A 12,187-nucleotide genomic window follows, 5' to 3' on the forward strand; every position below is an offset into this window, starting at 1 on the left:
AGAAAGTAAATGGCTCTTCATTGTTCATCACTCATGAAGTTTCCTGATCAAAGCCCAAAAGCAGGAGGATGAACAAAAGAAAACTGCTACTCTTTTTTAAAATAATAATAGCTGACATTTATGAGTAGTTACTGTATGCCAGGCACTGTGCCAAAGACTTCCTATGTTCAAATTCATTTGTTATTCATAATAGCCCTGGCCCCTGTCTCTACTAAAAAAACAAAAATTAGCTGGGCACAACTGTAGTCCCAGCTACCCAGAAGGCAGAGGTTGCAGTGAGCCAAGATCAATCACACCACTGCACTCCAGCCTGGGCGACAGAGCAAGACTCTGTCTCGAAAAAAAAAATAGCCCTAAAAGTAGGTTCTATTATCATTCCCAATTTATATATTAGAAAGCTAAGCCTTAAAAAATAGAAATACCTTGCTCATGGCTATAGCTTGTAAGTGGCAAAGCTAGGATTTGAACCTAGTGGGGTGCGCTTTCAACTACCAGATTATTCGGCCTCCTGTGTGATAATGAAAGAAACATCTCCATGTTTGCTGAAGCAGCTGTGCAGGTTATAGGACAGTGTTTCTCTTTTTAAATATAAATGTAGATTTTACCATTTCTGGGAATTAATGTATATCCTTGCAATGTGCGTGCATGTGTGTCAGTGTGTGTATGTCTCTCTGTGTGTGTGATTCAATAGATATACAGTGATCTTCCCTCAAACCTGGTCACAGCCCCAGCTGATGTCTATTTCTTTTTGACCTGGTCTTTATGTGTAACTTGGAGGGGACATGAATATATTCTAAATAGTATAGGAAAAAGATAAAGAATAATTTATTCACAATATATCAAATTAAGTAGAAGGGCTTGGCAAACACTTGCCCTGTTAAGTATGAGCAAGAGGAAAATAAATTATACAATGATTATACAAATATATTTTAGCAAAAAATAAAAGTGGGTAACAGATAAGAACAAGCATATGAAGGACAAATGAAGGGCCCAGTCTGGAAGAAAATGTACTCCACAGTTAGAAAAACCTCTTGCTAGCATTTCACAGTATAGAAAAACTTAATAAGATATCAAAAGCAAAATGATAAAACAAGAGGTAAATGGGAAATAGCTGAGCTAAAACTACAAATTGAGGACCAAAGCAATACCATGGGAAAACTAATAAATTAGGAAGAGCAAGAATAAAATAGGCTGAAAATAGAATCACAGTAGTGACAGAGAGGGAAGACGTGATATTGTCATTGCAAATCAAGAAGAAAAAAAAAAGAAAAAAATTTTACAAGTAGAGAAGAATAGATGTTAAAGAGAGATAAAGAAGATTCCACCCAAGGCTAATTGGTGTCTCTGAAGTAGAGAACAGAAAAAAAAAAAAGAGGAAAAATATTTTTAAATGTTTCCCACAAATTAAGGGTTGAAAGAAAAGCATATAAAATTAATAAATTAAAACAAATAGTGACTAATTGTGCATATAAAGGAAGCAATTTGAGTTTCAGGAAAAACTGATATGGAATAATTAAAACAGATAACATAGCTTAGTTAGTTTAATGACCTTTTGGGTTATAAGAAAAGCATGAGGTTAATGACCTGTAAGAGTTAGAAGAATGGAGGTAGAAAAACAAGTCATTTCCATGGGATAACAAAATTAGGCTGGCTTAGATTTCTCTACAACAATTTGTGCCAGAAGGTAATGGAGCTCTGTCTACAGAATTCTGAGTAAAAGAAAGTGGAACTTAAGAATACCCAGACAGGTATATACTCTAAGGATTATAAATCATTCTACTATAAAGGCAAATACACTTGTATGTTTATTACAACACTATTCACATCAAAAAAGACTTGGAACCAACCCAAACATCCATCAATGATAGACTGGATAGAGAAAATGTGGTGCATATACACCATGGAATACTACACAGCCAAAGAAAAGAATGAGTTCATATCCTTTGCAGGAACATGGATGAAGCTGGAAACCATCATTCTCAGCAAACTAACACAGGAACAGAAAACCAAACACCTCACGTTCTCACTCATAAGTGGGAGTTGAACAATGAGAACACATGGACACAGGGAGGGGACACATCATACACTGGGGCCTGCTGGGGGATAGTGGGTAAAGAGAGCATTAGGACAAATACCTAATGCATGAGGGGTTTAAAACCTACATGACAGGTTGATGGGTGCAGCAAACCACCGTGGCACATGTATACATATGTAACAAACATGCACATTCTGTACATATATCCCAGAAGTTAAAGTATTTAAAAAATACCCAAATGGGTCTGGCACATGTGTAATTCCAGCTCTTTGGGAAGATGAGGTGGAAGGATTGCTTGAGGCCAGGAGTTTGAGACCAGCAAGACCTCATCTCTACAAAAAATTCACGAGGCCTAATGATCCCAGCTGCTTGGAACACTGAAATTGGAGGATCATTGAGCCCAGAAGTTCAATGCTGCAGTGAGCTATGATCACACCATAGCACTCTAGCCTGGGTGACAGTAAAACCCTGTCTTAAAAAATTACCTATACAGTCTTATTTGAAGATAAAGAAAATAAGCACAGATGCTCAAGCATAAAAGGCCTTAGCAGATATGGCCCTTCTAGGGAAAAGCTACAAGAGATTATATCAAGCTACACAAGAGATAAATGGACATGTTAGGGTAAAAGCACTGGGATTATATTCAGTATTAAAAGGAAACAGTGTATGTAGTGAGTAGTTCAGGAATTAGACCTCTTGGGTTTGAATCATGGCTCTGACAATTCTTATTTTGAGCTTTAGTCAAATTATTTAACCTGCTTTGTTCCCTAACTGGTAAGATGAGGATGATGATGTTTGGGTAACAGATGAAAAACTCTGTGTGAAGTTCTTAGCATGATGTCCAGCATAAGATACTACTATTATAATAAAACAGTAAAATCTATTAAAAGTGACTTCAATTATTTTATGATCTTTTTCTTTATTTTATTATATTATTATTATTTTTTAATGAAATGGAGTCTCACTCTGTCGTCCAGGCTCAAGGGCAGTGGCGCGATCTTGACTCACTGCAACCTCTGCCTCCCTGGTTCAAGCAATCCTCCTGCTTCAGCCTCCTGAGTAGCTGGGACTATAGGTGCACACTACCATGCCCAGCTAATTTTTTGTATTTTTAGTAGAGATGGGGCTTCACTATGTTGGCCAAGATGGTTTTGATCTCCTGACCTCGTGATCTACCCACCTTGGCCTCCCAAAGTGCTGAGATTACAGGGGTGAGCCACTGGGCCCAGCCCCCTTTCTTCTTTTGATCTTGAGAATGAATATCTTTGCAGTAAATAAATTTTTTAAAGACTGAAATCATTGGAAAGTAGGACAAGTAACTAGTAACAGTATCACTGATAACTCCGGGAAAGGAAAGTCCGTAGATGGAAGACAGAATGAGATGGAGGATTTTCACTGGTTGAAAAACATATAACTTTTGAAATTTGTCTCGTAAATATATTACACATTTTTCAAGCAACTAAAGTTAAGAAACATTTATCTAAGTTTCCATAATTTCTCTTTTTTTTTTTTTTTTTTTTTTTTTTTTTTTTTTTTTTTTTGAGACGGAGTTTCGCTCTTGTTACCGAGGCTGGAGTGCAATGGGGCGATCTCGGCTCACCACAACCTCCGCCTCCTGGGTTCAGGCAATTCTCCTGCCTCAGCCTCCCGAGTAGCTGGGACTACAGGCATGCGCCACTGTGCCCAGCTAACTTTTTGTATTTTTAGTAGAGACGAGGTTTCACCATGTTTACCAGGATGGTCTCGATCTCCTGACCTCGTGATCCACCTGCCTCGGCCTCCCAAAGTGCTGGGATTACAGGCCAATTTCTCATTTTTAATCATGGTTTCTTTTTCTTCTCTGAAAATTCAAGTATAATTAAATTTAATACTTTAATGTAAAATTAGCATGAACAATATGGTCTCATTTTTGCAAAATTATTCTTAGCCAGCCCTCCATCTGTATATATGAAGAAAGAGGTCTGAAATTATTTCCTGGGAGGTGAAAATTAGACTAGTTTTAAAATTTATATTTTTCAGAATTGCTTGAATTTTTAAATAATAAATATTTGTTATTTTTTAAAAGTCATTGTTCTAACTAAATAAAAATTGTTATCTATTGGTTTCTGAGAAAGAATATGGAGGTTGCCTGTACCACATAAAGGACTGGGCTCTGAATGTCGAAGTCCACCCTGGAGGGTCTGGTTAAAGTTCTGGTTGTAGAATTCAGTGCCTTAACTCCTGCTTTGGTAAATGTGCTGCCAGGAGGTTGCTATGTCCCCTGATGTGTCTTGTTTATTCAAGTGGAAGGCTGATGCCTGACCTAGACTCCTGCCAAACTGGACTAACTGTCCTTTTGTAAAATGCTTTTGTTCCTGGTATTCCAATCACCTAGAGTACCCTCATCTTCCCTAACTCTTCAAGCATGTCTTTCTTCTAAAGCCATGTTAGGACCATGTCTTCCATGTACCTTTTTCTAACCTGTCTACCTAATTTCCCTTTTTGAAATCCCATGGTACATTTTTACAGATGTCTTATGGCCCTTCAATCATGTAACAAATATTTATTGAACATATGCCATGTTCCTTATATTTGTTTGTATATATGCCTTACTCTCTCTGCCTTAGAACAATTAACTGAGGGCAGGAAGTATATCATACTCATTTGGTATTTCTACAGCACGCAGTATGATATCTGTTAAAGAATAATAGTCAAAAATATTTGTTGAATAATTAAAGAAATGAACAATAAGCATTTGTTGGATTGAACTGATTCCTTTGTTTTTACACATTTTTGGAAGCTTATAGGACTTTTTATGTTGAAAGCTAAGTGGTTCACATGCCTTCAGAATTATTCTGAATTTTTCTAAAGAGAAAACATTTCCCCTTTCTCTCAAAACAAATTAAAATTTTTGGAAAGGTACAAGGTTCAAATGGCTGGATAATAGAGTAGTGATTTTTATTTCTGCTTCATCCTGAGGAGGTACAGCAATATTGAAATCTGACGTAAGAAAAACAATTTCTCCCTAGTTCTCTGATTCCTAATGCCCAATATCGGCTCAGAGACAGCTTTCCAAAATGAGATTACATTACTCAGAGTTTTAATCTTTTAATGGGGCTCTTTAATTACAAAAAACTGCATTTGAGTTATACTATTGAAAGCCTAAATAAAGCTGATATGGCATATATAATGGCATACTGATAAGATAATGTGTATGGAATTTAAAATTAAGGCACTAAAAATACAAAATAATGTGTAGAATTAAAGGAACACCTTTGAGATAATGAGGATTAGATATGGGAACTGTTTGTCTATTTTCTAGTTAGGGCTGTCTTTCCAAAACAGAGTGTGTTGAAAAACCTACAGTGAGCAAAGAATAATGTGCTGCCATCTACTGACAGCTGCATTAAAGTACAGCTCAGGACACTAAACAATTTTTTTATAAAACTGTTGAAAGCTTCAGAATATGTGTTTAGCTTAACTTATTTTAAACTTAGTAATTGACATCTACAAGATTCTTAACTTTAGGGTGTATAATCATCATGAAGATTGGTGTAATTAGGAAGAAAATCAATGGATGTGTGTAAAGTGTAAATAAGCATACAAATTTAAAGATTAGAAAGCTTAACTTCAGGCTTCAGTGTAGGACCAAACAGCTGACTCATTCCACTAAAAAAAAAAAGGAACAAGCGAACAAGAGCACTTCCATAGTAAGGTAAGCTAGTGCTTCTGGCAGTCCAGTGTTACACCCAGTAAGAGGATTATGGTCATCCTCCACATGCTGTTCCTCACAGGGATAGGGAACTGGTCTCAAACAGCCCTGTTTTCCCTCAATGCCTCTTTATGTATCTATCAAATGGATCCAAACCTTGAAAGCATTCTTCCAGCTGTCCCACTCTTCAGGTGAGCAAAGTGTCAGAATCAACACACAATGAACAATGTAAACTGAGGAGGTCAGGGATCTGATATTTTATATTTACCAATAAATTCTAGTGTTGTATGCCATCCATACTACATGTTAGGTACTCTATAAATACTACTTGAATTAGTAATCAGGTAGAGATTCTATTTATTTTCAGTTTTCTTTGTTTGACCTCCAAGGTGTACACCAGAATCCTAGTATCTCAAGATTTCAGTATACATGACCCTATGGTTCATATTTTGTTTTGTTTGGATATTTCTGGTGAAAGAGTAACTTGGGTCTGAATCACTAAGATAATGCCTCAGTTTTCCAGTTCAGTCAACATTATTTGTCAATAAGTTTTTAGTACATTGTAAATTGAAGTGTAAAACTTGACTCTGTACTGAAATTAACTTTAAATGTGTCACTCAGAGACAAAATCAAGAAAAAAAAAGTTGGAGAAGATTCTGTTCCGAATTAGAAGGATTAGAAAGGGTTTTGAAAACAATTAGCTTAGACTTTTTGATTCAAAGGAAGTTATTTAGTTTAGGGAGGTCCTTTCCCTTTTTTAGTCCATTAAAACTAGACTCATATAGCCAAAGCCAGGCGGGGCTAAGCATTTTTACATGACATTTATCCTCCAATAATTATCTGCTTACACTGGCAGAAGCCCCAGCAGATTATGGCCTGGATTATCTGTAACACTGTTCAGGGGCTCTCAGCTCTAAACTGTGTGTTTATTAAGAAAATCTGCATACACATAAAGCACAGAGTTTGATACCTAGAGCCACAGCAGTTCTGGGAACTTTGTATCCAACCATCCAATTTAATGCACTTCACAATGTGTAAGGAAGAAAAAATCTCCTGTGTCAGAAGAGAAGGGGATTTAACTAGGGGCAAAAGATAAAGTGAGCAAATTATTTTGATATTTGAAGATTCATAAGATTCAAAGAAGGATTCATAAGATTCAAACACAGCTGTTTAGAGGGATTGTGACCAACATTATAAAGGAGGTAGAACTGGAATGGGTCTTTAAAGATAAGTAGAATTTTACAATTTGGGTTTTAGGTGGGGGAATAAATCACAAATGCCATTTAGAAGACATCAAAACGTTATTGAACATTAGATACACAGATTTGCTACTATGAGCCTAATCTTTACCTCCAAAAGTGGCAACTCAATTGAAATGGCAACATGGAGAGAGCAAGATGGCCATTTAGGAACCGCTCAGGTTTGCAGCTCCCAGTGAAAGTGCACAGGGTGAGTGGATGCCACATTTCCAGATGGATCTCTATTGCCCACAGACCAGGAGATTCCCAGGTGGAGGAGCCCCATGAGTCACCAGCGATGCTGTTTTGGCCAGTGCCCATGCACAGTGGTTCTCTGTACAGAATACACTGGTCTGGTTGCCCTTTTAAGCTGGCAATTGGAGCTCCAGGAAGGCAGATTAGCCCATTCATCTGATTAAACAGAGGTCTGAAACAGGAAGCCAGGCCAGGAGATTCCCGGGCAAAAAAAAAGAACCATGAATCTCAGCACCATTGTTTTAGCTGGTGAAGTGGGTCACTGCACAGGAAATCACACAACTCCTGGCACCCTCCCAGCAGGTGACTGGAACACTTGGGAGAGAGTCAACCGTTCAACTTAAAAATAGTAAAAGGCTCTGAGGCAGGGAGCCAGGTGATCAGGCTCGGCAGATCCCACCCCCACAGAAAAAAAAAAAAAAAACAATTGGAAACGCTCGGGTTTGAGAGTTTCATGGAAGCACAGCTGAACCCGGGATGGTCCAGCTCTGTGGGAAAGGGGTGTCTGCATTACCAAGGCACTCCACCCCTACAGAGGTAGTCAGCCATTGCTGAGGCAGCCTGCCATTGCCGAGGCAACCTGCCATAACCGAGAGACTCTGCCATTAAGGAGGTGGGCCATTGCCCAGGCAGTTCTAACCAGACCAATATCAACAGGACAGCAGGGAAGTTCACAGGGCAGCAGGGTGGAGCACACAGCATCTCAGCAAAGTCTCTGCAGGCAGACAGTGACTAGGCTGCCTCCTTGCTGGGCAGGGCAGGCCTGAATAAAAAAAGGCAGCAGCACAAGGGAAATTAATAAATTAAGAACTGATTCCCAGGACTAAGCACCTGGAAAAAAAGGGGGTGTTTAAGAGTTCTGCTGCAGCAGACTTAAACTTACCTGCCTAGCAGCTCTGAATGAACAATGAAGCTCACAGCTCAGCACTTGAGCTCCAATAAAGGACAGACTGTCTCCTCAAGAAGCTCCCTGACCTCCGTATATTCAAAGAGTCACCTCACGAAGGACTCATCAGACTGACATTAGGCAGGCATCATTCTGGGAGAAAGATAGCAGAAAAAGAAACTGGTAGCAACCCTTACTGTTCTGCAGTGGCGGTAGGTGATCCCCAGGCAAGCAGGGCCTGAAATGGACCTCAGCAGTCCTACAGCAGAGGGGCCAGACTGTTAGAAGGAAAACTAAGAAAAAGAAATAACTTCATCAACAATCTGGGCATTCACTCAGAGACCCAATCTGAAAATCAGCAGCTACAAAGAGGACAGGTGGATAAATCCACAAAGATGGGAAGAAACCAGCACAAAAAGGAGGAAAACACCCAAAACCAGAACACCTCTCCTCCTACAAGGGATCACAACTCCTCATCAGCAAGGGAACAAAGCTGGATGAAGAATGAATGTAATGAAATGACAGAATCAGACTTCAGACAGTGGGTAATGACAAAATTCCGTGAGCTAAAAGAACATGTCCTAACTCAATGCAAAGAAACTAAGAACCTTGAAAAAAGATTGACAAAATGATAACAAGAATGGACAACTTAGAGAGAAATATGACTGAATTGATGGAGCTGAAAAATTCAACACGAGAATTCATGAAGCATGCACAAGTTTCAACAGCTGAATTGAACAAGCAGAAGAAAGGATATCAGAGGTCAACGATCAACTAAAAGAAATAAAATGAGAAGGCAAGATCAGAAAAAAAGGTGCAAAAAGGAATGAACAAAGTCTCCAAGAAATGTGGGACAATGTGAAGAGACCTAATCTGTGTTTCATAGGTGTACCTGAATTTGATGAAGAGAATGAATCCAAGCTGGAAAATACTCTTCAGGATATTATCCAGGAAAATTTCCCCAACCTGGCAAGGCAGGACAATATTCAAGTCCAGGAAATACAGAGAACACCACAAAGATAATCTGCCAACGCACATAATCGTCAGATTCACCAGGGTTGAAATGAAAGAGAAAATGCTAAGGGGAGCCAGAGAGAAAGGTTGGGTTACCTAGAAAGGGAAACCCATCAGACTCACAGCAGATCTCTTGGCAGAAACCCTACAAGACAGAAGAGAGTGGGATCCAATATTCAACATCCTTAAAGAAAAGAACTTTCAACCCAGAATTTCATATTGAGCCAAACTAAGCTTCAAAAGTGAAGGAAAAATAAAATCCTTTGTGAACAAGCAAGTACTCAGAGATTTTGTCACCACACGCCTGCTTTACAAGACTTCCTGATATAGGCATTACACATAGAAAAAAAAAAAACCAGCACCAGCCACTACAAAAACACCAAATGGTAAAGAGCATCAACAAAATGAAGAATCTGCATCAACTAACGGGCAAAACAGCCAGCTGGCATCAAAATGGCAGAATCAAATTCACACATAACAATACTAATCCTAAATGTAAACAGGCTAAACGCACCAATCAAAAGACACAGACTGGCAAATTGGATAAAATGTAAAAACCCATTGGTGTGCTGTATCCAGGAAACCTATCTCACATGCAAGGATACACAAAGGCTCAAAAAAAAGGGATGGAGGAAGATTTACCAAGCAAATGGAGAGCAAAGAAAAGCAGGAGTTGTAATTCTCATCTCTGATAAAATAGGCTTTAAAGCAACAAAGATCAAAAGAGACAAAGAAGGCCATTACATAATGGTAAAAGGATCGATACAACAAGAAGAGCTAACGATACTAAATATATACGACCCCAATACAGGAGCACCCATATTCATAAGGCAAGTTCTTAATGACTTACAAAGAAACTTAGACTCCCAATAATAGTGGGAGACTTTAACACTATATTGTCAATATTAGACAGATCAACCAGACAGAAAACTAGCAGGAATATCCAGGACTTGAACTCAGACCTGGAACAAGCAAATCTGATAGACATTTACAGAACTCTCCACCCCAAATCCACAGAATATACATTCTTCTCAGCACCACATCACACCTACTCTAAAATTGACCACATAATTGGAAGTAAAGCACTGCTCAGCAAATGCAAAACAACTAAAATCATAACGAACAGTCTCTCAGATTATAGTGCAATCAAGTTAGAACTCAGAATTCAGAAAATAACTCAGAACCACAGAGCTTCATGGAAACTGAACAACTGGCTCTTGAATGTTGACTGGATAAACAATGAAATGAAGGCAAAAATAAAGTTCTTCAAAACCAACGAGAATGAAGACACAGCATACCAGAATCTCTGGGCCACATTTAAAGCAGTCTCTAGAGGAAAATATATAATAATAAGTGCCCACATGAGAAGTGTGGAGAGATCCAAAATTGACACCCTATCATCAAAATTGGATGAGCTAGAGGAGCAAGATCAAAGAAAGCCTCAAAACCTAGCAGAAGCCAAGAAATAACTAAGATCAGAGCAGAACTGAAGGAGATAGAGACACAAAAAAAAAACCCTTCAAAAATCAACAAATCCAGGAGCTGGTTTTTCAAACAGATCAACAAAATAGACAGACCTCTAGCCAAATTAATAAAAAAGAAAAGAGAGAATAACCAAATAATAAAATACAATAAAGGGGAAATCACCACAGATTACACAGATATTCAAACCATCATCAGAAAATATTACAAACAACTCTATGCACATAAACTAGTAAACCTGGAAGAAATGGATAAATTCCTGGACACTGGTCTTCTCCCAAGCCTAAAGCAGGAGGAAGTCAAAGCCATGAATAGACCAATAACAAGATCTGAAGTTGAGGCAGCAATTAAGAGCCAACCACACAAAAAAAGCCCAGGTCCAGATAGGTTCACAGTCGAATTCTACCAGACACACAAAGAGGAACTGTTATCATTCCTTCTGAAACTATTCCAAATAATCCAAAAACAGGGAATCCTTCCCAAATCATTTTATAAGACCAACATCATCCTGATACCACTTATGAATAGGCTTGTGTTTTTTTTTTATAAACCTGTTGTAGTTCTTTATAAATTCTGGATATCAGCCCTTTGACAGATGGGTAAATTGCAAAAATTTTTTCTGATTCTGTTGGTTGCCAATTCACTCTAATGACTTTCTTTTGCTGTGCAGAAGCTGTGGAGTGTGATTAGGTCCCGTTTGTCTATTTTGGCCTTTGTTGCCAATGATTTTGGTGTTTTGGTACTGAAGTCCTTGCACACTCCTATGTCCTGAATGGTTTTGCCTGGATTTTCTTCTAGGGTTTTTATGGTGTTAGGTCTTATGTTTAAGCCTTTAATCCATCTGGAAACACAAAGAGGAACTGTTACCAGTCCTTCTGAAACGATTCAAATAATCCAAAAATAGGGAATCCTTCCCAAATCATTTTATGAGACCAACATCATCCTGATACCAAAACCCGGCAGAGACTCAACAAGAAAAGAAAACTTCAGGCCTATATCCATGATAAACATAGATGCAAAAATCTTAAATAAAATACTGGCAAGCTGATTGCAACAGCACATCAAAAAGCCTATCCACCATGATCAAGTAGGATTCATCCCAGGGATGCAAGGCTGGTTCAACATATGCAAGTCTATAAATGTAAATCACCACACAAACAGAACCAAACACAAAAATCACATGATTATCTCAATTGATGCAGAGAAGGCCTTTGACAAAATTCAACAGCCCTTTATGCTTAAAACCCTCAATAAACTCGGTATTGATGGAACATATCTCAAAATAATAAAAGCTATTTACGACAAACCAACAGCCAATATCATACTGAATGGGCAAAAACTGGAAGCATTCCCTTTGAAATCTGGCAATAGACAAGAATATCCTCTCTCATCACTCCTATTTCATATAGTACTGGAAGTTCTAGCCAGAGTAATCAGGCAAGAAAAAGAAATAAAGAGTATTCAAATAGGAAAGGTGGAAGCCAAATTGTCTCTATTTGTGGATGACATGATAGTATATCTAGAAGATTCCATTGTCTCAGACAAAAATCTCCTGAAACTGATAAGCAAATTCAGCAAAGTCTCAG

The sequence above is a fragment of the Callithrix jacchus genome, chromosome 9 (genome assembly GCF_049354715.1).
Source record: "Callithrix jacchus isolate 240 chromosome 9, calJac240_pri, whole genome shotgun sequence".
In the NCBI taxonomy this organism is placed as follows: Eukaryota; Metazoa; Chordata; class Mammalia; order Primates; family Cebidae; genus Callithrix; species Callithrix jacchus.